We start from the raw sequence: 27,877 nt of genomic DNA on the forward strand, positions 1-27,877 counted from the left end.
ATCTTACATAATACGAATATCCAATGCATTTAATATATAATTTACCAATATGAAATAATACAATGGGACCCCTATATGCATATGCTCTCTTCAATATACAAAGACTAAATTTAATCATCATAGAAGCGCATCATGCCATCATAGAACAAACAAATGGAATAATAACCCACTCAATAACAAACGATCAATACAAATGACTTCTAATCTTGAAAACGTATCATGGCATCATGGAACAACTTCATGGAAGAATAACCATCTCAATAACAAACGATTAATACCAATGACTTCTAGTCATGGAAGTGCATCATGGCATCATAGAATAACTCAATGGAAGAATAAGCATCTCGGTAACAAAAGATCAATATGAACAATTTCTAATCACCATGAAAATGCATTATGGTATCATAGAACAACTTGATGGAATAAAAACCATCTCAATAACAAACAATCAGTAGGAATGACAACACGGAATATGTCATACTCATTAATATTTAATTCTCCTAAATGATTTTCTCATATTAAACTGATCATTTAATGTGGGGAAGTGCCAGGGAAGAAAAAGCTAGAATATTGGTTAAGCTAGTAGACCGGCCCACAGTAAAGATCCAAAGGAGGGAAAATAGGGATCCAAAGGGGGGGGCATCTGCAAAAGATCCATGTGAAACAATGGGCTAAAAGGACCCTAAGGTTCGCCCATTAAGACTTCCAAAATGCTAAGGTTCCAAAATTCAAAGGTTGTGTCCAAAGGTCAACCCTAGGGAAATTGGATGCTTTGTGTGTGACCAAAAAGTCTTTTCAAATCCCTACATAGGAGGGGGCGAGCCTTGGGAGTAGGGGATGAGAGAGAAATTCACACACACACACACACACACACACACACACACACACAGTCTCCCTTTACACAAAGGGAATTAGGGACACATGTCAGCTCCCTAGCCCAGATGCCCACAAGGTGTGCCCAATTCCTATTGGATGGCCTTGGAGGTGGACCAATGAGATTTAGGCTAGAGTAAATCTAGTTTAATTAATTTAAAAACACTTAATAAAAGAACCAATGAGAATTAAGTCCTCTAGAAGACTATTGGACAGTCTCCCAAGGGGTCCAATGAGCATTCAGCAGCCCAATGGCTTGCCTGATTCCTACTGGCCAGGAGGCAAAGGGGTCCAATGAGAGTTTATTTTAATTATTAAATTACCTAAAGCTCTCACAAAAGGGGAAAGGGGGACACATGTCAATAGGCTATCACTTATGCTGCTTAATAATCATTGGCTTGACTTGGGGAGGGCCAATGGGGAGATAGCAAGAGCAAATAGCAAGAGGGCTCGCCCAAGAGAGAGAGGGGGCTGATTTTTGCAAGGCATTATCACACACACTCACACAATCTCATGTGTGAAGAAAGAGAAGACTTTCTCTTCCAAAGCTTTAATGGAGAGCTCATCACCTATTCCAAGCATGTGAGATAGAAGCCTACATCAACACACTCTTGGCATGTGGATGCAAATCCAACCAAGAGCCAACTTCAATGCATGCTCATCTCCTCTACCAAGCTAATTACTAAGCTAAGCTATGCTAATATGAGTGATTATGTGAGGAGATGTACATCTTTCTCGTAAGATACTCCTTCTTCCTCTCAATCTACTCTCATACCCTGCTAGCTCTCACCATCTTCGAAGGTGTGTGAGGTCTTGGTTCTGAGAATGGGGATAATTAAAATTGTGTTTGCTAAGTGTTTTGCTCAGTGCATAAGCTTTCATCTTCATTGCACTAGCTAGTCTTGAAGGAACACAAAGAATTGTGTTGTACAATGTCTCTCTTGATGGGAGAAACCATAATACAAAGCCTTTTGGAGGGGGGACCGGCTCCATGCAAATCCGTTCCTCAACCGTTGTCAATAGCTTAATTTCTCTCTCTTTTGAAAGTATTGTTGATGCTATCTAACTAGGTGTTATGCTTTTTGTTTCTCTCTCCACCCAAGCACTTTTGTAATTCTCATTCGGAATCTATTCTAATGAAATGCCCACTATGTTCATCCTAATTTCCGCTACACATAAGTTTTTAGGCCATTAAATGTTACATTGGTATCAGAGCACAAGGTTTCTCTTTTCTTGCTCAAGAAGGGAGGTCCTCAAGCTAGCTATAAATGGTTGGTATTATTAATTGCCTTTGAGTAAGTAGAATAGGGATTTTTCAGCCTTGGAGTGCGCTGCCTTCGTGCAGTTAACGGGGCTACCAAAAGAGATCTCTCTCCGATTCGGGAAGAAGAAGAGAATCCGTACGAAGGGCTCAAGAATTTACTTCTTGATGATGTATCTCCTTCCCAAAGGAGAACTCAAGAGCCTCCACCGAAGGAACGAGAAAGAAGTGAGTCTCCCGCCACCTCGGCAGAGATGGCTCCACGAAGACGGTGGGCTAAACGCTCTCCATCACCACCAAAGCGGAGAAGACCATCACACTCTTCTCCACGCCATAATTCAAAGAGGGATGATAAAAAGCAAGAGAAGAAAAAGGCAAGAAAGAGGACACCCTCTTCTCCATCTTCTTCATCCTCTTCCTCTTATGAAAGTGATGGTGAAGACAACGAAGATCAAGACAAGAAAAAGGCGAGAAAGAGGTCACCCTCTTCTCCACCTTCTTCAAATTCTTCACCTTCTGAAGAAAGTGATGGTGCAACCTTTGAACCATCAAAAAGAAGAGGCCATAGGAAATCCTATGCCGCATGGAAGAGGTCATCCAAGCTGAAGAATTTCAAAGAGGGAGGGAACAGCATCTCTTTCCTTACCTATGATGGCACCTTTGGTGCTACGGACAAAGTCTTGGCCTTTATCCAGCAATTCGATGCGGCGTTTGGAGATGAGGGCTTCACGGAGTCCTCTAAGCTATGCCATGTAGCTATGCACTTTCAAAAGTCCGCCAGGCAATGGTGGTCTAGCCTACGAGCCAATGGTGAAGCTCCACGAACATGGAAAGCTTTAAGAGCTTCCATTATGAAGCAGTTTTTGGCCACCGATGCCAAAGACAAAGTACTCACTGAATGGCGAAGCTTAAAGCTCTCTCCCTATGAATCCATCCACAAAAATGTTGACAAGTGTTGGGACCTACAACTCAAAGCCACTGTCTTCAAAAAGTTGGATTTTGGAGAGCAAAAGCAACAATTTTGTGTGGGCTTAACCGAAGAAATGGCAGAGTATGTCAACTCCCAAAGGCCACGTACCATATCGGCGGTAATACACCATACTATGGTGGCCTCACGAATCAATTTCCAAACGGGGGCTAAAAGAAATAATAAGCCCCCGAAAAACAAGGGTTCCAATGAGCCTAAGGGGAAGGACAATGTCCAAAAGTCTCCTAAGGGCAACTCCAACAAAGCTAAAGAGAAGGGAGTTTACAAAGGTAAGAACAAACTCTCTCCTGAAGAGCTTGAGCATTATCGCAAGGATAACCGGTGTTTCAAGTGCGGCGAACAAGGGCATGCGTACCGCGCTTTTTCCCAAAAGAACAACCTCCAAGGTCCTCCTAGAGCTTCCTTGGCTGAAATCCAAGAGGAGGAGACTCACCAAACTCACCACAAAGGATCTCCTCTATGCCATGCTTGGGGAAAGGTAAGAGAACATGATGCTTTTATTCTCTTTGACCCTGGTTCTACTCACAATTTTATATCTATAGAGTTGGCCACCAAGCTAGGAATACAAGCCTACGAGATGGGAGATGTCCTACCCGCAGACAGTGCCTTCAAGGGGCAAGAAGCTTCAATCACTCCCTTAATCGGGAAATTGAGGCTTCATGTCCAAGGCTATGTGGACAAAGAGGACTTCTTTATCTCTCCTCTCAAGCATGAGGATGTAATCCTAGGGGCACCATGGTTTGACCGCCTGGCTGCCAATGTTAAATTTCCTGAAAGGAGAATCTCCTTTAAGTTCAGGGAAAAAGACATGTATATAGATTCTAAGGAAATGGGTAACACTATCCCCATTGTACATACACCAACTTTCAACAAGTCAATAAAGAGCTCTATTTCCGTGTACATGATTTTTGTTAAAGATTCTCAAAATGAACCTAATGCTTTAGCAAAAGAAAATAAAAGCAACCAAGAGGAATTAGAGTTATCCAATTTTCTCAAGGGGTTTCAAGATGTTTTTATTGACGACATCCATTGTGAGCTACCTCCTGAAAGAGGTAATGATGACCATGCAATTGAACTTCTTCCAGGAAGTTCACCGGCTAATTAACAAACCTCCTTATAGAGTTTCTCAAGCTCAACAAGAGGAGATTATGCGGCAAGTGCATGAGTTAGTTGAGAACGGCATGGTTAGGCCTAGCTCATCTCCATTTTGCTCACCTGTGCTATTAGTGCAAAAGAAAGACGGCACATATCGTATGTGTGTCGACTATAGAGCACTAAATAGGATCACTATCAAGAATAGGTTTCCCGTTCCACAGGTAGAATACCTATTTGATAAGCTACAAGGATCGACCTACTTCAGTAGGATTGACCTACAAAGTGGCTATCATCAAATAAGGATAGTTGATCAAGACATTGTAAAGACCGCATTTCGCACCACATTTGGTCTTTACGAATACATTGTCATGCCTTTTGTCTTGACCAATGCACCAGCCACATTCAACCGCTTGATGGAGAAGCTGTTCAGGCCTCATCGAACCTTCACTGGAGTGTTCTTTGATGATATTATCATCTACTTTAATTCCTTAGATGAACACAAGCAACGCCTCCAGGTAATATTTCAAGTTTTAAGAGAGAATAAACTTTATGTTAATCGAAAGAAAAGTGAATTTTTCTTGCAAGAGATTCAGTATTTATCTCTCAAGATGGCATCCAAATGGATCCATCAAAGTTAGAGGTAATAAAAGGATGGCCTAAACCAAGGAATCTTCATGAACTAAGAAGCTTTATAGGTATGTGTGCATACTATAGACGCTTCATAGAAAAGTTCTCACAAATTGCGGGACCATTACATGACCTAACAAAGAAAAACGTTAGGTATACATATTCTGCTAAGGAGAACAATGATTTCGAAAAGCTTAAAGAAAAGCTTATCTCTCAATCTGTGCTTACACTACCGGATCTCTCCAAACCATTTGAGGTCCAATGTGATGCTTGTGGTGATTGCCTTGGAGCTGTTTTGCTCCAAGAAGGGCACGCCATAGGCTATGAGAGTCGAAGGCTCGACCCTATTGAGCAAGCTCTAGGCATATATGAAAAGGAACTCCTTGCAGTTCTACATGCCTTAGACTCATGGAAGCACTATTTATTGGGGACTCCTTTCATTCTGCGAACGGATCACCAAAGTCTTAAGTACTTCATGACGCAGACCAAGCTCTCCGACAAACAAATGAGGTGGGCAAATTTCCTTTCGCAATTTCATTTTCATATTGCTCACATTGCTGGCAATTTCATTTTCATATTGCTCACATTGCTGGCAAGCATAATCAAGTAGCTGATGCACTCTCAAGAGGGCCGAGAGTGAATGCGGTTTCCATAGCAACTCACAATGATCTATCTTCAATGATAGATGAGTATGCTATTGATCCCGATTTTAGAGATGTGATTTCAGCCCTTGCATTAGGGAAGAAAGAAGAACCATTTACTTTACAAGATGGTTACCTTCTCTATGGCAATAGACTATGCGTTACTAACTCATTACGTGAAAAAGTAATGTATGAATCTCATGCTCCACCTTATGCGGGGCATAGAGGGATTCAGTCTACCTTAAAGGGAATTGAAACATATTTCTATTGGCCTACCATGAAAGTGAGCATACAAGAGTATGTTTCTAAATGTGTGGTATGCCAAAAGACAAAATTTGATAGAGGGAAGCAACTTGGATTGCTTCAACCCTTGCCAATCCCTAATTCACCATGGGAGAGCATATCCATGGATTTTATCTTTGGATTGCCTAAGTCTATCCATGGGAATACGGGAATATGGACGATAGTAGACAGGTTCAGTAAACAAGCTCATTTTATACCTGTCAAAAAGACTATCAAAGCCCATCAAATGGCAACCCTCTTCATTTCACAAATTTTCAAGTACCATGGCTTGCCAATGTCCATAGTGTCAGATAGAGATCCTAGAATGACCAGTAATTTCTGGAAGGGTCTCTTTGAGAATTTAGGGACAAGGCTAAACTTCTCTTCGGCCTATCATCCACAAACGGATGGCCCAAGTGAAATAGCTAACCTAACCATTCTCGATCTACTAAAAGCCTATGTAACGGAAGTAGATCAAATATCCCAATGGGAGAAGTACTTACCCTTAGTGGAGTATGCTTACAATAACACTGTACATACTTCCACGGGAAAAGCACCTTTTGAGGTAATTGAGGGAAGATCAAAAAGTCCCTTGCTACTTAGAGTACATGGGAAGATCTTCGCTGCAGATGAGTATAGCCGAGACCTACAAGAATCTTTTCAAAAGATTAAGGATGTTATCTCTATCTCACAGCAAAGGCAAAAGGCTGCTGCTGACAAGCACAGAAGAGCCCAAGCCTTTAAAGAAAATGATTGGGTCTTATTAAAGTTTCCCAAGGCTCGATTAAGGCACACGACGCTCAAGAATCCTACAGGCCACCAAAAGTACTATGCTAAGCTAGCAAAAAGGCACTATGGTCCCTTCCAGATTCTTAGGCCAATCAATGAGATGGCCTATCAACTCAAGTTGCCCATCATTGGCTCATACACAATGCTTTCCATGTGAGCCTATTAAAGCCTTACAAAGGAGAGCCACCTCAAGAACCAACTATTGAAGACCCACCGGAGATCGAGGACCAAGAGGAGGTGCTGCAGCCCGAGTCCATTCTCCAACATGAAGACAAGGTATTAAGAGGCGGTAAGACTATCCGATGATATCTTATTAAGTTTAAGAATTATCCTTTTGAAGATGCTAGATGGATGCAAGGCATACAATTAAAGGATAACCTAAACCTTGTCAATGCTTACAATGCTTCCCAACATTAAGCAAATGTACAAAATGTTAAAAATGAACAAATTTTTGTCTTATAAGACTCTCTTTTTCTTTATTGTGCACAAAAATGAAGTAGTATGCATGCTTTGATCAAGTTTGCGGAGACGACGTCTCCCAAACACCAAGTAGAGCTTGTCACTCTACTATGGAAGATTGATAGGACTAATGTGCAGACATGCTTACGGCAGCCTCAGGCTCTCAAGCGCCAAATGGACTAGTCATCCATTGTGGAATGATGTCGTAGGGTAACATAGGGATCCTCTACCCGCTAAGAAAAGGACTCATGAATATGCTTTATCTTCTCTACACCATAGTCGAGGATGACAATGATTTCAAGAGAGAGGTAATGTCATAATAATCAATATCTAATTCTCCTAAATGATTTTCTCATATTAAACTGATCATTTAATGTGGGGAAGTGCCAGGGGAGAAAAAGCTAGAATATTGGTTAAGCTAGCAGACCGGCCCATAGTAGGGATCCAAAGGAGGGAAAATAGGGATCCAAAGGGGGGGCCATCTACAAAAGAGCCATGTGCAACAATGGGCTAAAAGGACCCTAATGTTCAGCCCATTAAGACTTCCAAAATGCTAAGGTTCCAAAATTCAAAGGTTGTGTCCAAAGGTCATCCCTAGGGAAATTGGATGCTTTGTGTGTGACCAAAAAGTCTTTTCAAATCCCTACATAGGAGGGGGCGAGCCTTGGGAGTAGGGGATGAGAGTGAAAGTCACACACACACACACACACACACACACAGGCTCTCTTTACACAAAGGGAATTAGGGATACATGTCAGCACCCTAGCCCAGATGCCCACAAGGTGTGCCCAATTCCTATTGGATGGCCTTGGAGGTGGACCAATGAGATTTAGGCTAGAGTAAATCTAGTTTAATTAATTTAAAAACACTTAATAAAAGAACCAATGAGAATTAAGTCCTCTAGAAGACTATTGGACAGTCTCCCAAGGGGTCCAATGAGCATTCAGCAGCCCAATGGCTTGCCTGATTCCTATTGGCCAAGAGGCAAAGGGGTCCAATGAGAGTTTATTTTAATTATTAAATTACCTAAAGCTCTCACAAAAGGGGAAAGGGGGACACATGTCAATAGGCTATCACTTATGCTGCTTAATAATCATTGGCTTGACTTGGGGAGGGCCAATGGGGAGATAGCAAGAGCAAATAGCAAGAAGGCTCGCCCAAGAGAGAGAGAGGGGGCTGATTTTTGCAAGGCATTATCACACACACACTCACACAATCTCATGTGTGAAGAAAGAGAAGACTATCTCTTCCCAAGCTTTAATGGAGAGCTCATCACCTATTCCAAGCATGTGAGATAGAAGCCTACATCAACACACTCTTGGCATGTGGATGCAAATCCAACCAAGAGCCAAGCTTCAATGCATGCTCATATCCTCTACCAAGCTAATTACTAAGCTAAGCTATGCTAATATGAGTGATTATGTGAGGAGATGTACATCTTTCTCATTAGATACTCCTTCTTCCTCTCAATCTACTCTCATACCCTGCTAGCTCTCACCATCTTCGAAGGTGTGTGAGGTCTTGGGTCTGAGAACGGGGATAATTAAAGTTGTGTTTGCTAAGTGTTTTGCTCAGTGCATGAAGCTTTCATCTTCATTGCACTAGCTAGTCTTGAAGGAACACAAAGAATTGTTGTCAATAGCTTAATTTCTCTCTGTTGTGAAAGTATTGTTGATGCTATCTAACTAGGTGTTATGATTTTTGTTGCTCTCTCCACCCAAGCACTCTTGTAATTCTCATTAGGAATCTATTCTAATGAAATGCCCACTATGTTCATGCTAATTTCCGCTACAAATAATTTTTTAGGCCATTAAATGTTACAAAATATTTGAACAACTTTATGAAAGAATAATCATCTTTATAAAAATTGATCATAAGAACTCATCATGAGTAAAAACTACAATTCTTTAATGTTTATAGTTAAAAATAAATTTTTAAAACATATATCTTTGATGAATCATCAAAATTGTAACTCTTCAACATATGTATGTAAGGAATAAAATGAATTAATAATAAACCATAATGATTTGATATGAGTTATCAATGATAATCAAATTATTAAAATCATAACTCTTTGATGTGTGAAATCAAAGGAGAAAATAATTCATGAATATCTAACTCTTTGATAAACCATCAAAATTGTTGATATTCATAGAGAACAAAAATAAATCATTAAACATAATTCTTTGATATCCACATGGAAAGGATAAGGAGAATTATCTATTTCTACAAAAAAAAGGTGTCATCGATGCAGATATTGACGCACTTCGTCGATATCTGCGTCCCTGTAAAACTGTCGCTATTTGCGTCGATATCTGCGTGGAAAGGCTTTATTTGCGACGCAGATAGCGACGCAGTTATAGACGCGGATAGCGACGCAGTTATAGACGCGGATAGCGACGCAGATATGGACGCAGTTATAGCCGAAGATAGCGACGCACATAGCGACAGATATATAGACGCATATATCAATGACCATAACATTAAAAAAAATTCTTGGACAGAGGGCAAGTAGCCTAGCCTGTGCCCAGTCAAAAGATGGACACGGCCACCACAGCCAGACTTGCTGCCCTTTGCCCAAGAAAGCAAGCAGCACCAAAATCAACCTTGCTCCCGCAAAAATTTCGACAGAGTTCCCTTCGTTTTTACATAAACTTTGCAAAAAAAAAATATCATGTATACGCCTCCTACATGCTATCCATGTAGGATCTCACATGAGATTTAAGGCCAATGACCATAACGAACCATAACCATAACTTAAAAGCATAACCATAACTTAAAACCATAACCGATCAATATAACCACTTTGATCATAACCAAAAACAAAATTAACAATAACCATAAGCATAACTAGAAAGTTAAACATAACCATAAACAAAACCTGAACCATAACTATGTCTATACAAGAATAGGAGAAATAACCATGTCTATACAATGACAATGACAATAACTATAACCATAAGGAAAACAATAACTGTCTAAACAATAATCATAACCATATATATATGTCTATACAAAACATTAGAAAATTTCGGAGGTCATTTGGAGGGCCTTGTAAGAAATTGTATTTCTCTCTCTAGAAACTTTTTTTAAAATGCACTTGCACCTTGTGAGTACGTCCAAAAGGACAACCAGACACTTTAAAAAGTAGATTTATATTCCCAATCGTCCTTGAAAACGGTCACTTTTTTATTTAATGTGAGCGTCTTTTTCAGGAGGCAGGTGTGACGCACTCAAGGCAGCTTACGTCATCACTGAAAGTTGAAAAGTCACAAACTATCAAATAGTGATAGATTTTGAGGCTTTTGACACCACCAATGCCTCCGGAACGCCAAAATACCCTAAAAACGAATGTCTACTTGTCTCATTCCGACATCCGGAGATACAAAAAATGTCAAAAAACCCCAAAAAATGGGCTTTTTACTTAAGGCGCACGAGGAGGCATTCTAAAATGCTAGAATGCCCCTCTGCGCACCGTTAGTACAAAGCTCCTTTTAGTGATTTTTGGACAATTATCTTTCAAGAAAGCCTACCCATATTTCTCTATTTCACTTTTGCACCATGCTCTCTCTCTCTCTCTCTCTCTCTCTCTCTCTCTCTCTCTCTCTCTCTCTCTCTCTCCTTTCTATAGCTTAGCATATTTAAAGAGAGAGAGAGTGAGAGACTCCCATTACTAACGGCGCGCGTGGAGCATTTTTTGACCTCAAAAAACACCTCCTCGTGCCGTTAGTATAAGGTAACAGAAAGACTCTCTCTCTCTCTCTCTCTCTCTCTCTCTCTCTCTCTCTCTCTCTCTCTCTCTTTCCCCCGCCTTACTTCCTCTCTCTATAACACTCACACATACACACATAAACACATAGACTGGTGGATGCACAGTACTAAAGGCACGCATAGAGACATGCACACCAGTTGTGCCTCTCTACGCGCGCCTATAGTATAGAGAGAAAGAGAGAGGAGAGAGAGAGAGGGGCTCTTTGTGTTTGTGTGTGTGTGTGTGTGTGTGTACGTTATATTTGTGTGTCTGTGTGTTTGTGAGTGTGTGTGTCTGTCTGTGTGTGTGTATGTTATATTTGTGTCTCTGTGTGTTTGTGTGTATGTTATATTTGTCTGTGTGTGTGTGTGTGTGTGTGTGATCAAAATGCACTTTGTAGAATTGTAACAATGGGTGTACGTGCTCACTCTTATAGACCTGAAATTATGAACTCTAAGGCTAAGATGATGAAGAAAAAACCTATGTGATAGATGGAGGCCTTTTTAGAGATGTTTTGACATTTTCCTCTCAAAAAGCTCTCTAAAAGAGGAAAAAAGGGGCTTTTTGCTAACGGCGCGCGATGAGGAATTCCAAAATTTTGGAATGCCCCCTCGCGCGCCGTTAGTAAAATGTTCTTTTAGGGGTTTTTGACATTCTTTGCCTCTTTGGATGTCGGAGCTAGGCAATTGGACATTCATTTCTAGGATATTTCGGCGTTCCGGACGCATTGACAGTATCAAAAGTTTCAAAATCTTCCACCACTTGATAGTTTTGTAACTTTTTGAATTCTAGTAATGACGTAAGCCGTATCAAATGCACCGCATCTACCTTCTGAAAAAGGTGCTCGCATTGAATGAAAGAGAGTGATCGTCTTCAAGGACCACTAGATTATTGAATGAGGAGAGGGACACCTTTTATATTTTTGTTAATATCAATCTATTTTTCTACGTAACGTAGGCTCTTCTCTCATTGGAGGAGCTTATTTTCCTCTCTCTTCCAAAAGGTCCTCCAAAAGACCTCCGAAATCTCCTAATGAGGAGACACAGAAGTGTGTCTGTGTCTCACAAAGCATATATATGAAATCCGGTCCACTGATGACTAGGCGTCACAACTTGCACATAGGACAACTCACAAAATTAGTATTGATATTACTTCACATATACTTAATTAATTAAATCAACTCATAAATATTAATGTCTCACCTCAAGCGATCAGCGAGACTGTAAGGCTGCCTAATCTACAGGCTCTCTTGAAGCATCAAGATCATTCAATACTTCATAGATACCTCTGCGATATCCATCTGACTCCTCCTGACGTGTCGGGGCTCGATGCATCGCAAGATTTTGCGTTTAAACAAAAATCAAAGTAATAAGAATACATGATTCATCGCGTTTTAAAAAACGCCATAGTTAAGATTGGATTAGAAACTCACAAACTCATAGTGAAAGGTGTTGAAGCCTCCGTTGCCAAGATGAGATGTCCCCCTAGTCATCTGTCGTATCTGTGTGGCCTCACGCTGCTGTCTGAACCGCGTGGCCACTGTCCGCTCATCCTCCCTGATCTGCAACCACGTCTCGTGTGGGATGCCCGAAGGCTTCGGCGAGCCGGTCCTGAAAGCCTTCCGAGCTGCATCTCGTCGATGTTTCACGGTGTCCCGTGCAACACCCTTGATCCACCTCCTCGGAACAATGTCAGAACTCGGAGCAGGCTGGTACTCTCTCAGGATGGTCTCCACTATGTAAGTGAATTTGTCCTTTTCCTGCTGATCCCAAGACGTCAGAATGCTGGTCGAAAACTGTAGCTCCGCGAGCTGGCGAATCCGCTGTCTCATCTCAGTCCCGACTCTATCCATGTCAACAGAACCATCTGGCCGTACAGTATAGAGATTGGAGGCACTAGGATCGTGTGCCCCCCAAGGTGTCCGAGGTGTGCCAAGAGGTGTGTCGAGAGGTGTGCCTGAGTAGGACGGGGGTCGTGAGCGAGGAGGGGTCGAAGCATCTGTGGACCCTCCTCCACAGCAACCACCACCTCCACCTGACGATCGTCGAGATCGGCGAGTGCGCCTATGCTGCGGAGATGAGGACGTTCCCGCCTCTGCCCCACCCCTAGGTGTCGAAGTGGCCGTGATGGGAGAAGCAGGCGTCATACCCATAGGCGTCCCCCCCCCCCCCCATAGGTGTCCCCCCCCGAGGCGTTGGACCCTCGGGTGTGAAGCCCGGAGGCGTAGTACCCATGCCTCTGGCTACCCAGTACTGAGAAGCCTCTGCCATCTTAGAAGGCGTCATCCGTGAAACGAAGCCCATGAATGCATCTGCACTCATAGAAGCGGTATCTGGAAACTGGTCTGCCATACTAAAGTCCTGCACAAAGAAAGTAAAATAAAGCGTCAGAACACAGTTGTTTAAATTAACTTTAAGCTTACTTTTAAATCAACGCCTTCACACAAACACTTACAGGCCTAGGCCTCGACGAGTGAGGCATCATCGATAAGATCTTGCACCGTTTCATCTTCTATCTTTAATTGCAAACATAACTCTGCCCCAACTCGTTCTGGCAGATTGTCTTCATCCATTGCATCTTCATCTACAAGTGTCAATTCTGGCTCGTCTGCGTCATCCCTCGTATATCTGTCAGCTTCCTCTACCATACCTTCGTCCATCTCATCTAATGTCACAGTAGTATGGACGTCCTCTGGCTGACTTTCCTCCAGGAGATCTTGCCCTTCAAATACTTGTTTATTTCTTGGAGCAACCTGAACCACAAACCACCACTGTCGCTCTCGAGGGTCCGGTACAAAGACCACTTGCTCACAATGTTCCGGGAGAGCAAATGTGTCGCTCGCATCTGTCCAAACCTTTGTAGAATCTATTTACACAAGTTTGTTTTCATCTCTGCGTACCGTTGCATTGCGACTAGAAGTAATCACCTTGAACCACTTCACATCCAACAAAAACATCTCAAACCGCCTGAAGCTTACTTTCACGATATCTGACACCAGAACACAGTAATTAGGTTGCTAGTGCTCTCATTCGTGTCTCTGGCACTAGCCCTGCTCTTTTGCATGAAACTAACCATTACCCCACTGTCAAACGTGTTTCTTCTACTGTCAATTTGTTGTGTTCTGAAATGCTTTCCATGCGACCACAGTGCCATGTATGTATGATACTTCCGGTCACATCCAATAGCCAGCTCTTCCTCTTCTAGAGATATGGGTTCTCCGATCTGTCGAGCTGCTCTCACTGTCTTGTCCAACCATGCCATTGTAGGGAATTCAGGTAGAGGAGCGAGATAGTCTGGCAAGGGTAAACCTCTAGTTTTGTTTGGCAAGCTGCATTGGTGAAAGGCCACAGCTCTGGCATCTTTCCAAGTGACTGCAAATCATCTCGTGAAGCTCGATTGTCTTTCATTCCCATGATTGTCTTCCAGAGGATCACCCCAGTACGGCAACGTATGGAATGGACAAACGTTTCATTCCTAGAACAGGTTGCCTCTCATGTTGCTCCCATCGGCGATGCCACTCTTGTACATGCATAGGACGACATTCGATGCGACCAAGCTGACCTTCGCGCAAGTAATGGCCATCTAGAAGATAACGGTGGTGGCCTTGATAAATTGTCTTTCGAAGAGAGGCAGAATAGCACACATCCAAAGACTGCCCGCAAATTGGACATGCATTGTATCCCGAAGTTGTTAGCCCTGCATATATTAAAGCATGAATTAGGCCAAGGCAAAGTGCTTGTGAATAGCGAGAATTTTGTAAATCAAGAACCATTACCAGAAGCTTCTCCGTATCCTAGCCAATCATGCATAGTCCACATAAGAAGTCCATGGATCCTTGCATGTTGTTGTCCTACTGGTTCAACCGCATCTGCTATGTCGATCCCATGCCATAACTCCTGGAGCTCGTCAACTAGTGGAGCTAGATAAACATCCATGTTTTTTGCCTTGAACTTACCAGGTACAATCAAGCTTAATATCAAATGACCCTTCTTGATGGCAAGCCACGGCGGGAGGTTGTAATTGATAAGGCACACGGGCCAAGTGCTCCATGACGAGCTTCTCAAGCCAAATGGATTGACTCCATCCACTGCCATGCCCAAACGCAAATTGCGTGATTCACTCTTAAAATGTGGCCATGTATCTTCAATGTGCCTCCAGGCCTTTGAATCAGCAAGCACCCTAAATGTTGCGTCAGTGGATCTATTCGTAGAATGCCACCGCATCAACTTTGCAATGTAACCACAACGAAACATGCTTTTTATCCTAGGAATAATAGGGAAATGCCGCAACACTTTAGCTGGCACTGCCTCGCCAACTGCATCTTATTTGTAGCGCATTGCTCCACACTTAGGACACGACAGACAATCTGCGAATTCATTGCGAGAAAGAATGCAATCATTTGGACATGCATGAATCTTGTTGTAGTCCAAGCCAACTGCGTCTCGCCTGGAGGGGGGCATTTCATTGCAGCTGGGAGAAGTTGCTCCGGCAACAACCTGTTTAAGCCACATTAAATTAAAAAGCTCTCCAAGCACGTCACAGTTGCAATCAGAAAATCTCTTTTGTAAATTACGTACCTAAACAAAGCAGTGACGCTTGCATCTGACCACCCATACACTGACTGAAGATTCAAAAACGCCAAACAAGTACGAAGCGTCGATATTTTGGCGCCTTCATAAATTGGTTGACGTGCCAACTTCCTCAACATGTCTTCAGGAGATAGGCGCATGGCTTCTGGTGCTGCTTCGTTAGCGTTCTCCTCGCTTGTCTGGAAGAAGGCATCCAGCATCTCCTCCATGCCGTCGTCTTCTGTTTGTAAGTCCTTTTCTGCTTCCATCCTTGGCTCTATATTGGTCGAACCTTCACGCATAATCCTTTTTCTCTCTCTCTCAGATATAGGTGCTATGTCGCGAAAATCAATGCCCGTTCCGTAGGAGTCGTATCGTAGATTCTGTACGGTTTCTTTAGCAAACTCTCCATACTTGTGCACATGCTCATTACATATCCTACGCTTGCGCAGGATTTGATACTTGCAGAGCGTGCACGAGCATGCAATCTTTTCCTCCATGTTAGTTGATGACGTTTCCATCTACAATGATTATAAATGTTGTTTTAATATATATACTCCTCACAATGTAAACTACCTCGCATTCTCTAGTCTTGCCCAATCTCCGTACACCTCGGTCCAGAGGTGTATGGAGATCAAGACCACCGGGTCAAAATCTCGTCTTTATTGGTCAAATTCTATATGGGTAGACACATACGTGCACTCCCAGGTGTACATGGCAATGCATGTAGCGGGCAAAACCCCTTTGCCTCTTTTAGTTCCATAGTTTCTTCAACATCCAACGGCTATCTCCCTTTCTCTCTCTCTCTCGATCTTGCTCTCGCTATCTCTCTTTCTCTCTCTATTTTCCTATTTCCCTATCTCTCTCTCTGTCTCGCTCTCCACTTCGGCTTGTGTATTTGACCTACGGCTCGTGTATTTGACGTTTCTTCTGTCCGTTTAAACTACCGCTTGCCATACACGGTCTTGACATTGCCTTAAGACTACTTAATGGACTACGGATGGTTTCGGTAGGCGTAGAATCAGTTTTCGAAGTCCGTCTGCGTTTTTTCGTAGAAAAACGCAACCGGATTTGACCTACGGCTTGTGTATTTGGCGTTTCTTCTATCCGTTTGACCTACGGCTTGCCATACGCGCTCTTGACATTGTCTAAAGACTACCTAATGGACTACGGATGGTTCAGGTAGGCATAGAATCAGTTTTCGAAGACCGTCTGCGTTTTTCCGTAGAAAAACGCAACCGGATTTGACCTACGGCTTGTGTATTTGACGTTCCTTCTGTCCATTTGACCTACAGCTTGCCATACATGCTCTTGACATTTCCTGAAGACTACCTAATGGACTACGGATGGTTTCAGTAGGCATAGAAGCCATTTCAGAAGTCCGTTTGCGTTTTTCCATAGAAAAACGCAACCGAATTTGACCTACGGCTTGTGTATTTGGCGTTTCTTCTATCCGTTTGACCTACGGCTTGCCATACGCACTCTTGACATTGCCTAAAGACTACCTAATCGTCTACGGATGGTTTCAAGAGGCATAAAAGCCATTTCCGAAGTCCGTTTGCATTTTTCAGTAGAAAAACACAACCGGATTTGACCTACGGCTTGTGTATTTGGCGTTAATTCAAACCCATTGACCTACGGCTTGCCATACACGCTCTTGACATTTCTTTAAGACTACTTAATAAACTACGGATGATTTCGGTAGGCATAGAAGCCATTTCCGAACTCCGTTTGCGTTTTTCCGTAGAAAAACGCAACCGGATTTGACCTACGGCTTGTGTATTTGGCGTTTCTTCTATCCGTTTGACCTACGGCTTGCCATACGCGCTCTTGAAATTTCCTAAAGACTACCTAACGGACTACGGATGGTTTCAGTAGGCATAGAATCCATTTCCGAAGTCCGTCTGCGTTTTTTCGTAGAAAAACGCAACCGGATTTGACCTACGGCTTGTGTATTTGACGTTTCTTCTGTCCGTTTGACCTACGGCTTGCCATATGCGCTCTTGACATTGCCTAAAGACTACCTACTAGACTACGGATGGTTTCGTAGGCATAGAATCAGTTTCCGAAGACCATCTGCGTTTTTCAGTAGAAAAACGCAACCGGATTTGACCTACGGCTTGTGTATTTGACGTTTCTTCTGTCTGTTTGACCTACGGCTTGCCATACACGTTCTTGACATTGCCTTAAGACTACTTAATGGACTACGGATGGTTTTGGTAGGCATAGAAGCCATTTCCGAAGTCCGTTTGCGTTTTTCCTTAGAAAAACGCAACCGGATTTAACCTACGACTTGTGTATTTGGCATTTCTTCTATCTGTTTGACCTACGGCTTTCCATACGCGCTCTTGACATTGCCTAAAGACTATCTAATCGTCTATGGATGGTTTCAAGAGGCATAGAAGCCATTTCCGAAGTCCGTTTGCGTTTTTCCGTAGAAAAACGCAACCGGATTTGACCTACGGCTTGTGTATTTGGCGTTAATTCAAACCCAATTACCTACGGCTTGCCATACACGCTCTTGACATTTCTTTAAGACTACTTAATGAACTACGGATGGTTTCGATAGGCATAGAAGCCATTTCCGAAGTCCGTTTGCGTTTTTCCGTAGAAAAACGCAACCGGATTTGACCTACGCCTTGTGTATTTGGCGTTTCTTCTATCTATTTGACCTACGGCTTGCCATACGCGCTCTTGACATTGCTTTAAGACTACCTGATGGACTACGGATAGTTTCAGTAGGCAGAAGCCATTTTCGAAGTCCGTCTGTGTTTTTCCGTAGAAAAACGCAACCGGATTTGACCTACAGCTTATGTATTTGACGTTTCTTCTGTCCGTTTGACCTACGGCTTGCCATACGCGCTCTTGACATTACCTAAAGACTACCTAATGGACTACGGATGGTTTCGGTAGGCATAGAATCAGTTTCCGAAGACCGTCTGCGTTTTTTCGTAGAAAAACGCAACCGAATTTATACTACAGCTTGTGTATTTGACGTTTCTTCTATCCGTTTGACCTATGGCTTTCCATACACGCTATTGACATTTCCTTAAGACTATCTAATGGACTACGAATGGTTTCGGTAGGCATAGAAGCCATTTTCGAAGTCCGTTTGCGTTTTTCCATAGGAAAAACGCAACCGGATTTGACCTACAGCTTGTGTATTTGGCGTTTCTTCTATCCATTTGACCTACGGCTTGCCATACGCGCTCTTGACATTGCCTAAAGACTACCTAATCTTCTATGGATGGTTTCAAGAGGCATAGAAGCCATTTCCGAAGTCTGTTTGCGTTTTTTCGTAGAAAAACGCAACCGGATTTGACCTACGGTTTGTGTATTTGGCGTTAATTCAAACCCATTGACCTACGGCTTGCCATACACGCTCTTGATATTGCTTTAAGACTATTTAATGAACTACGGATGGTTTTGGTAGGCATAGAAGCCATTTCCGAAGTCCGTTTGCGCTTTTCCGTAGAAAAACATAATCGGATTTGACCTACGGCTTTTGTATTTGGCATTTCTGTTGGAATTAGGGTTGCAGAGAAATACACACAGCTTGGAGAAGACGAAGGAAGCTCAAGGCACACAATAGAGAGTGTGTTACTTAGTGTGCAATGGAAAGATAGATAGCCCTAGAGTGATGGCCGTATATACAATGCACGGGGGAAAAAAACCTCCTAAAGAGGGAAAAAATGCCCCGGCGGTCCTAGTGTGTTCACACACATCACTACCACATGTATATGGTAACAAATCCCCCCTAGAGTGATGCGGTGAATGAGAGCTGGCACATGAGTAAAGGGAAGTGCCATGCCCTGAGGACAGGATCAGTCCAAAAAGGGGAGTAAGCCCAAAGCTTTGCGGAAAGCTTCAAGCTTCTCACGAGACAATGCCTTTGTGAAAAGATCTGCAAGGTTGTCCTGTATTGGCACATAAGCCAAGCTGATCTCTCCTGCTGAGAGCCTCTCCCTGACATAGTGGTAATGCACCTCAATGTGCTTTGTGCGAGCATGAAAAACTGGGTTCCTCGCAACTGCCAATGCGCTCTGACTGTCAGTGTAGATGGTGTTGGCAGTGTCCTGTCCAACACCCAAATCAGCCATAAGGCGTCTGAGCCATACACACTCAACCGTAGCTGTGAAGACTCCCCTATACTCAGCCTCACAACTCGAAGTGGCCACAGTAGGTTGCTTCTTGCTCAACCATGATATACATGAACTGCCAAGCATGAAACAAAAACCACTTGTGGACACTCTCGTGTCAAAACAACCAGCTCAATCTGAGTCCGAAAAAGCATATAAGTCTGGCAGCAATGATCCCCCCTTGGGATAAAACAAGCCAAGATGTAAAGTGCCACTAAGGTAGCGGAAAATCCTCTTGACAGCCTGCCAATGCTTAGACCCTGGGCTATGCATAAATCTGCTGACCTGTGAGACTGCAAACTGAATATCCGGCCTTGTGTTGCATACATAAATGAGGCAGCCAACAGCAGTTTGGTAAAGAGTGACATCAGCAGGATCACCAGCATCATGTAGACTCAACTTCAAACCTGTTTCCATGGGAGTGGCAATAGATTTGCAATCCTCAAGTCCAAACTTACATAGCAATGTCTCTATGTAACTTTTCTGACACAAGGCAATACCACCATCACACTGCTTAAACTGTATACCCAAGTAATGATGCAACAGCCCCAAATCTTTCATCTTGAAAGTAGCATTCAAATCAGCCTTGAATTCAGCAATATGTCTCTCATTTGGTCCAGTGATCAGCAAATCATCAACATAAAGAACCACGATGAGAAATACATCACCCTCACGCTTTACATACAATGTGCTTTCTGTTGGACTGTTACAAAAGCCTTGTTTGACCAAATGAGTGTTAGCTTTCTCATACCAAGCACAAGGAGATTGCTTCAACCCATACAAAGCCTTGTTACATTTTCACACTTTGTCCTCTTGTCCTTTTATGACAAAACCGCTAGGCTGCGTTACATAAACTTCCTCAAATATGTCACCATTCAAGAAAGCGATAACAATGTCTGATTGATGTACATCCCAACCAAAATGAGCTGCCAATGCACATAGAAAACGCACAGTAGTCATACAACAAGTGGGAGCAAAAGTCTCTTCATAATCTATGCCTTTTTGCTGTTCATAACCCTTTGCAACAAGTTGAGCCTTATGGCGATCGATCTCACCATCTGGCTTGCGTTTCAACTTGTAAATCCACTTCGTACCAATGGCCTTTTTGCCAGGAGGCAAATCACATAAAGTCCATGTGTCATTTTCTATAAGTGCATCATATTCTGATTGCATGGCAGCCATCCAATTTTCTGAATTATGTGCTTCATCAAAAGACAGAGGCTCCTCAACATCATGTAAACTAGACACAGCCAAAGCATAACAATATGATGCATAAGTTGCATGGCGAGAGCCTGAACGAGTACGACTAGACAAAGGTGCATCCAATTTACTGTCACGCAAAGTGTGCACCAGCCATTTTGGCATACCTCTAGCCTGCTCATTTTTAGCCCTTTCCTCATCAAGTACATCATGTACATCTGCATCAGTAATAGGCTGATCTAAAACATTTTCAGAAACCCCCATAGGCTGTACATTTGCCTCATTGGAACTTACATTCGTATTTCCACCACTGAAAAGAGGCAACAAAGTGTCATAAATGTCCTGTGAGCTTACATTACTGTCTCTAGTACATGACAGCAAGGGCTGAACAGAATCTTCCACAAACACTACATCCCGAGAAACCAGAATACGTTTTGTTTGCAGATGATACAACCTGTAACCTTTGCTTTCAGCACTATAACCAACAAAAATACATTTGACAGCCTTATCATCCAATTTTCTGCGCTGCACTTGTGGCACCAAAGCATATGCCAAACAGCCAAAAACACGCATGTGCTCAATAGAAGGCTTTCTATCATGCCATGCTTCATATGGAGTAATAGACTGCAAAGCTTTCGTAGGACACCTGTTAAGTACATAAGTGGCACACATGATGGCCTCAAGCCAAAAAGAATGCGGCAAAGCTTGACTTTTGACCATACATCGTGCCATTTCCGTCAGTGACCTGTTTTTCCTCTCAGCAACACCATTTTGCTTAGGTGTATAAGGCACTGTACATTGGTGTTTTATCCCACGACTAGCCAGAAATGCATTAAATTCATGAGACATATACTCCCCCCCTCGATCGGAACGGAGGGTGCCCATAGTACATTTCGAGACATTTTCAGCCATAGCCAGAAATTGTTTGAAGCACATAAAAACTTCGGACTTCGCTTTAAGCGGAAATACCCATGCATGCCTCGAGTAATCATCAATGAAAGTCACGAAGTACAGGTAATTGCCCAAGGACGGAGTTTGCATGGGCCCACAAACATCACTATGCACAAGCTGCAACCTGCATGTGGCCCAAACTGAACCATCCTTTGGAAACTTAGAACGCTGCATCTTACCCAAAATACAGCCTTCACAAACATGTTTGACAAGTGCTTCAAGAGGCGGCAAAGAAGCAACCATATCAGATTTTTGCAAACGCAGCAAACTGGCAAAATTCAGATGACCAAAACGTGCATGCCAAAGTTTTGCATCTGAAATAGCCCTTGAATCTGCAACAGCATTTGCAAAATTTTGTCCACACTTGTCATACAAAGTGAGCTTATACAGTCCACGGCACAAAAGCCCAGATGCAACAATTTCATCACCAAAACTGAGATCATGAACTGTACATCTGTCATCCACAAATTTGACTACAAGTCCAAGTCTAGCAAGTGCGGATACAGACAAGAGATTCTTCTTGATCCCAGGTACATAAAGTGCATCAACAAGTGTGAAAGAACTGCCATTAGCAGCAGTAAGCACAATCTTTCCAACTCCCTGAACTGGATAAGAGGCATTGTTGGCACAAGTGACTGAATTCCCATGAGGGACAGACTCGAGAGAGGTAAACAATTCACGATGTGAGGTAATGTGCTTTGTAGCACCACTGTCGAAATACCACACATGTGAATCTGCAGCAACTGACAAGCATGCATCATGGACAGCAGGATTGTAAGTGCACTCTGCGCTAAAAGCCCATTCTGCATCAACATCAGCAACACAGTCTCCTTTCACAGAAGACTCAACAATGGCTGCATTTGTAGTGGAACCAGCATTTGCAGTGGAACCACCCTCTTTCTTCTTAGCCTCTTTGGCCTTCAACTTAGGACACGACTTGATCAAGTGATCATTGGCTTTACAATAATGGCAATGCATCTTCTTTTTGCCCTTATCACCAGAATTGCCAGACGAAGTACTGCCAGCAGAAGCATTAGGAACATAATTTTTGCCACTCACAGTAGAACCATAAGAAGTGGCTGCATTACTGTTACCACCCTTTCTTTGAGAAGCAATAAAGGCCTGTTCAACTGCACACTGCCTAGTCCTGTTTTTTCTAGAAAGTGACTCTTGCAACAGCAATGTGCATAATGCATCAAACTTGACAACTTCAGGATTTCCTTGGGTCATTAGTCTCCAAGTACTAGCAAATGTCTGGTAGGAATCTGGTAAGGCATCAAGAACCGTCTGCACAAGGGAATTGTCTGAAATGACTTCACCTACAGAAATAAGCTGCTCATTGATATCCTTGACACTAGCAAGGAAAGTGTCCATATCATCTTCCTCATGCATAATCTTCGGCTCCAGCTCTTTACGCAGCAAGCAATTTTAGCCTCATTGCGGCTTGCATAAAGACCTGCTAGAATATCCCAAGCATGTTTTGCAGATTTTGCAGAACGAATGTGAGGAACAATGGTGCACTTCACAGACAACGCAATCAATGCATGAGCCTGCGCATCCTTAACATCCCAACGAGCTTGTTCTGCCGTAGTCAAAACAACTCTAACAGCTGCAATCCTTGCAGCAAGACCTGCAACATCCTCAACATCGCCTACATCCTCAGAACCAGGACGTACATCAGTGCCCTGCACAATGTTCCAGACACCCTTTGACACAAGAACATGTTGCATCATATAAGCCCACATAGGGTAGTTGTCCCCATCCAACCTGTCCTCAGCAGCAAACATCTTGAACACATCTGTGTTGTTGGTCTCAGCCATGGTAAATGCTGCACCTGATGTGAAAACTGCCCGAAAATAGGAGAAACGGAGCGGGAACAACCTGTGCTATATAGCACAAACCATAGAAGACTGTAAGGCACCTATTATGCAGAAAATGGCACTGACAGAAATTCTGCACAAAATGACGAAATAGCCTGTGCAGTACTGCATGTAGTGGAAACGGAGGCCAAAATGACCATGGAGGAGATTGATGAGATCCGCCAATGAGACAGATGCTGGATCTCCTATGATCTACCTGTCCCAGCTAGCTGTTTTAGCCGTTTAGTCCACACCCAGCAGTTTAGGATTCCATAATATTTTATTTTGTCATTTTGTCATCTTTTTACTCTGACTTTGTATCAGATCCACCACATTGTAACTTTCTTGTCTCATAGGTCACTTTGGCCTTTCGAAGACGTTAATATAACATTTCATTTTATTTCTCTCTTTAATTTTTCTTTCTTTAATTTTAATTTCCTACGCATACATTAATTCTCTCTCTCTCTCTCTCTCTCTCTCTCTCTCTCTCTCTCTCTCTCTCTCTCTCTCTCTCTCTCTCTCTCTCTCTCTCTCTCTCTCTCTCTCCTACACACCGCTCTCTCTCTTTCCTACACACACACGATGTAGAGAGAGAGAGAGAGAGAGAGAGAGAGAGGGGGGGGGGGGGGGGGGGGGGGAGTGACATAATACCTGCGCAGCAGGTTTCGGCCAAGATTTGAGCAGGCGAAAATGGCCCCTGCGCGCGCGGGTTTCCCTTTTTTCCTTCAAATTTTTTAGCATCGCAAACAGCGTCGATATACCCGTGGGAATTTGCATCGATATACACGTGGCAAATAATGCCTTTCCATGCGTATATCGATGCGCATTGCGATGCGTATATCGACACATATATCGACGCGCTCTAATTACGTCGATATACGCGTGAAAACGCATAGCCGTCGATATATGATGCGTCGATATCTTCATGTTATGTTGTAGTGTAAACATGCTTCTTTGAAATTGATTCTCAAATATAAAACAAATTATTAAAATTATAGTTCTTCAATATCTACAATTATAACTCTTTATGAAGCATCAAATTAGCCATAACCTTTCAATGGCGGATACAAATCGATTTCTTAAAGTGAAACTTTATACGTCAGATCTCTGTGTGGAATACGATGCAATGGATGCAATTTTTTCTATAACAACATTATAAAACTCTCAATAAAATAAATAAAACAAAATTTTGATTTGATTTTTATCAAATCATCATAAATGATCATACACAATTGAATAAAGTAAAATAAAAAGATTTAAAGTAATATGTATAATTTTGATCTAACTCTTGCATATGCATAGATATACATGTTAAAGAATAAAAGTGGAGACCAATCAGTTCATCTACCTCTTTTAGTATGTAAATCAAGTTGAAGACAATGTAAACTCAATATACTTAACTCTTAATCTATTTTCTTTTACACAAACCAAATTGCATATGATGTATGAAAAGCAAATCAAAGATTCACAAAAAAATCAATACATAAATCTAATCGAATTTGATGTAAATTCTATATACTTAACTCTTAATCTAATTTCTTTTATACAAAGAAATTCACATATGATGCATGACAAGCAAATCAAAGATTCACAACAAGAAACTCAATACGTATCAATATGTAAATCTAATTGAATACAGTGTAAGGTTAATATAATTAACTCTTGATAATATTTCTTTAATTCAAACCAAGTTGCATATGATGCATGAAAAGCAAATCAAAGATTCACAATAAGAAGCTCAACACAAATGAATCTAAAAATGTAAAAGCTCTTATATTTTGATAGTTTTGATTCAAAACATATTGAAAATAGTTACCAATTTATTATAAATCAATTTTGATGCAAAATTTGACAAATCTATCATGATGAGTTGAAACATCGAAAATCTTAACAGGAGTTTGATAATATAACATGATGTATTAGTGGCCTTTCAAGGTTTTAGAAAACAATTCAATACTCCTTGTATATGTGTGAAGTTTCAGGCATCCTTACATGTTCTTGATGCTAAGACCCCATTTTACATGGGAAAAATAAGTATCATGCATATTTCTTGACTCTTAGGTCATGACAAGATTCCAAAACCAATGTAGTGTTGCATTTGGCTAAAAACAACATATTTTCACGATTAACCCCATGCTACACCGCATAAAGAATTTTTCATGCAATTAATCTTTTTTTTTTAAAACTTCAGTGGATTTAGCCTGACATTTTTTTTATTGTTCAGTCAATTGAGTACAAAAAAGCTGCATTCTTTATATGTTGTATACCTATCATTGGTATTTGCATGACAACACCTATATTTACTCGTGTATATGATTTATATCAATACATCTTGGTAATTCACCTTCATAATAACACCCACAAATCATCAAAAACATCCAAACATGTTTTCTTATGACAAATCTACACATAACTAAAAAGCCCAAAAATTGTACAAATGAAAAAATTGGCTTCCACATTGTGCCCATCTCAATCTCTTCAAAAAGTATGTACTTATCGCCAAATTGAAATTATATGCAAGTTTGGATTTAAGCTAGAAATTGACCATGTTCATTGAAAGAATTAAGCAATATTTAATATAGTGCATTTCTAACTCAAAATGAGTCGATTTTTGTAAAATTGAATTTTTTTCTTCTCAACTCTGTGTTGTTAGCTATTGGGGATATTAGGTACCCCAAAACTCAAGAAACATGCAACACATAGAGATAAATCTATATGCACAATCAAACTTGCCTTTCTATTACATATACATCGCCAAAATATCGATCAAAGTGTAGAATTTGTCCATAAATCTACATGGCATGATTTTCATAAATAGGTCATAACTTCAATTTATGCATTAGAAGCATTTGAAAACCTTTATAATGATGAAGGCTACTTATGTAGTAGCCTAGAACTCACTAAAAGGCATTTTTGGGTGGTCTATAATGAATTTGATGAAAAATATGCAACCATGGCACATGTTTTTTGCGAATAGTTTAGGGTGGAAAGTGCTTATGAAAGACAATTCTAGAGTTGGAATCCATAGCCCAAAAAGATTCTAAATTTTTTTCATCTCATAAGCCATCTTTGTGGATATTAAACACTCAAAGACCTCATTGGCATCCCTTATAATAATTCTAAGAAATTGCTTGGTTAAGAGGACATATAAGTGTCATGTTACCAATCTAGTGTTAAGAACGACCCTTCAAACACTGAAATCAGAGCTTTAAGCAGAAAGTTACGACAATTTTATGTTTTGCTGAATTGCAAATTTTTCTTACACGCATGCTACGAGAAGCTGCAGGAGGCCAAAAATGCCCTATTTTTGTGAAAAAAAAAGCAACCACACTACGATACCATGTTGGAAAGATAGAGGAAGAGATTTTTGCAACCCAAAAATGTGTAGAATACTCACACTAGATGATGTGTATATAGAGGGGACCCGGGGGCTATATACAGAGTAGCTTCATATGTAAGGCATCATATAGAGTAGCTCCACATATAAGCTCAACATTCCTAAGGATACATTTTGGAGGTTCATTCGCTTGTACTAGAGTTTTCGGGGGATGGACCATGGAAAATTTATCATACCACATAAGTGTCGGGAAGGAGGGTTATTCAACAATTTAGAAAAGCGTATACGTTAGGGGTGGGACCCATATAATTTCTCTTTCTAAACATATAAATAAAGAGTCTGACTTGAGGAGGTAGAGTCAAAGGGGAAGGAGAAGAGATAGAGATGCACTGGAAAGAGATGATTATATATATTCTCTCTGTGAAGTCTATCAATAACTTACATTTACATTGATATATATAGATAGAGATTTCCATGAATATATTAAGTGGCCATATTGCTAGCACAATATGTGTAATCCCATCCCATGGAACTTCAAAGTTAGTCTTTGATATTAAAAGACCTTTCACATAAATCAATTAAAATTTATCCATACTCACACATCACCATTAAGGATTACCTAATGAGTAGGTCTTGCTTTTTTGTCATCTATCATGGCGTTAGGATTGTTTGAGGTTTAGGAATAAGGGAGTTCCTTTCATGGTATATTGACATAAAGTATGCTAGAAAACACACACAAAAAAAACCTACACAAAAAATTAAGCATGGTGTATTTTCACGGAGCCATCCAAAATCTTCTATGTAAGTTAGAGGTATTATATTTTTTTTCACCATAGCTCTTATAAGGTAAGGATGAGGTCATAATAACCTTATACAAATCATAAATTGAGAGTCTTATAAAACTCTCTACTTGTAGGTGGCATGTCCTTTTCTATAAAGTGTGAATCCCCTAAGCTAGAGCTATATTGCACTTGTACCAACCCAAAAAAATACTAGCTCATATCTATAACAACAAAGAACCCTCTTGTACTCAATTACATCTAGTTGAATATAGCAA

Source organism: Adiantum capillus-veneris, chromosome 3 (genome assembly GCF_014529385.1).
Source record: "Adiantum capillus-veneris isolate H3 chromosome 3, ASM1452938v2, whole genome shotgun sequence".
Taxonomy (NCBI): domain Eukaryota; kingdom Viridiplantae; phylum Streptophyta; class Polypodiopsida; order Polypodiales; family Pteridaceae; genus Adiantum; species Adiantum capillus-veneris.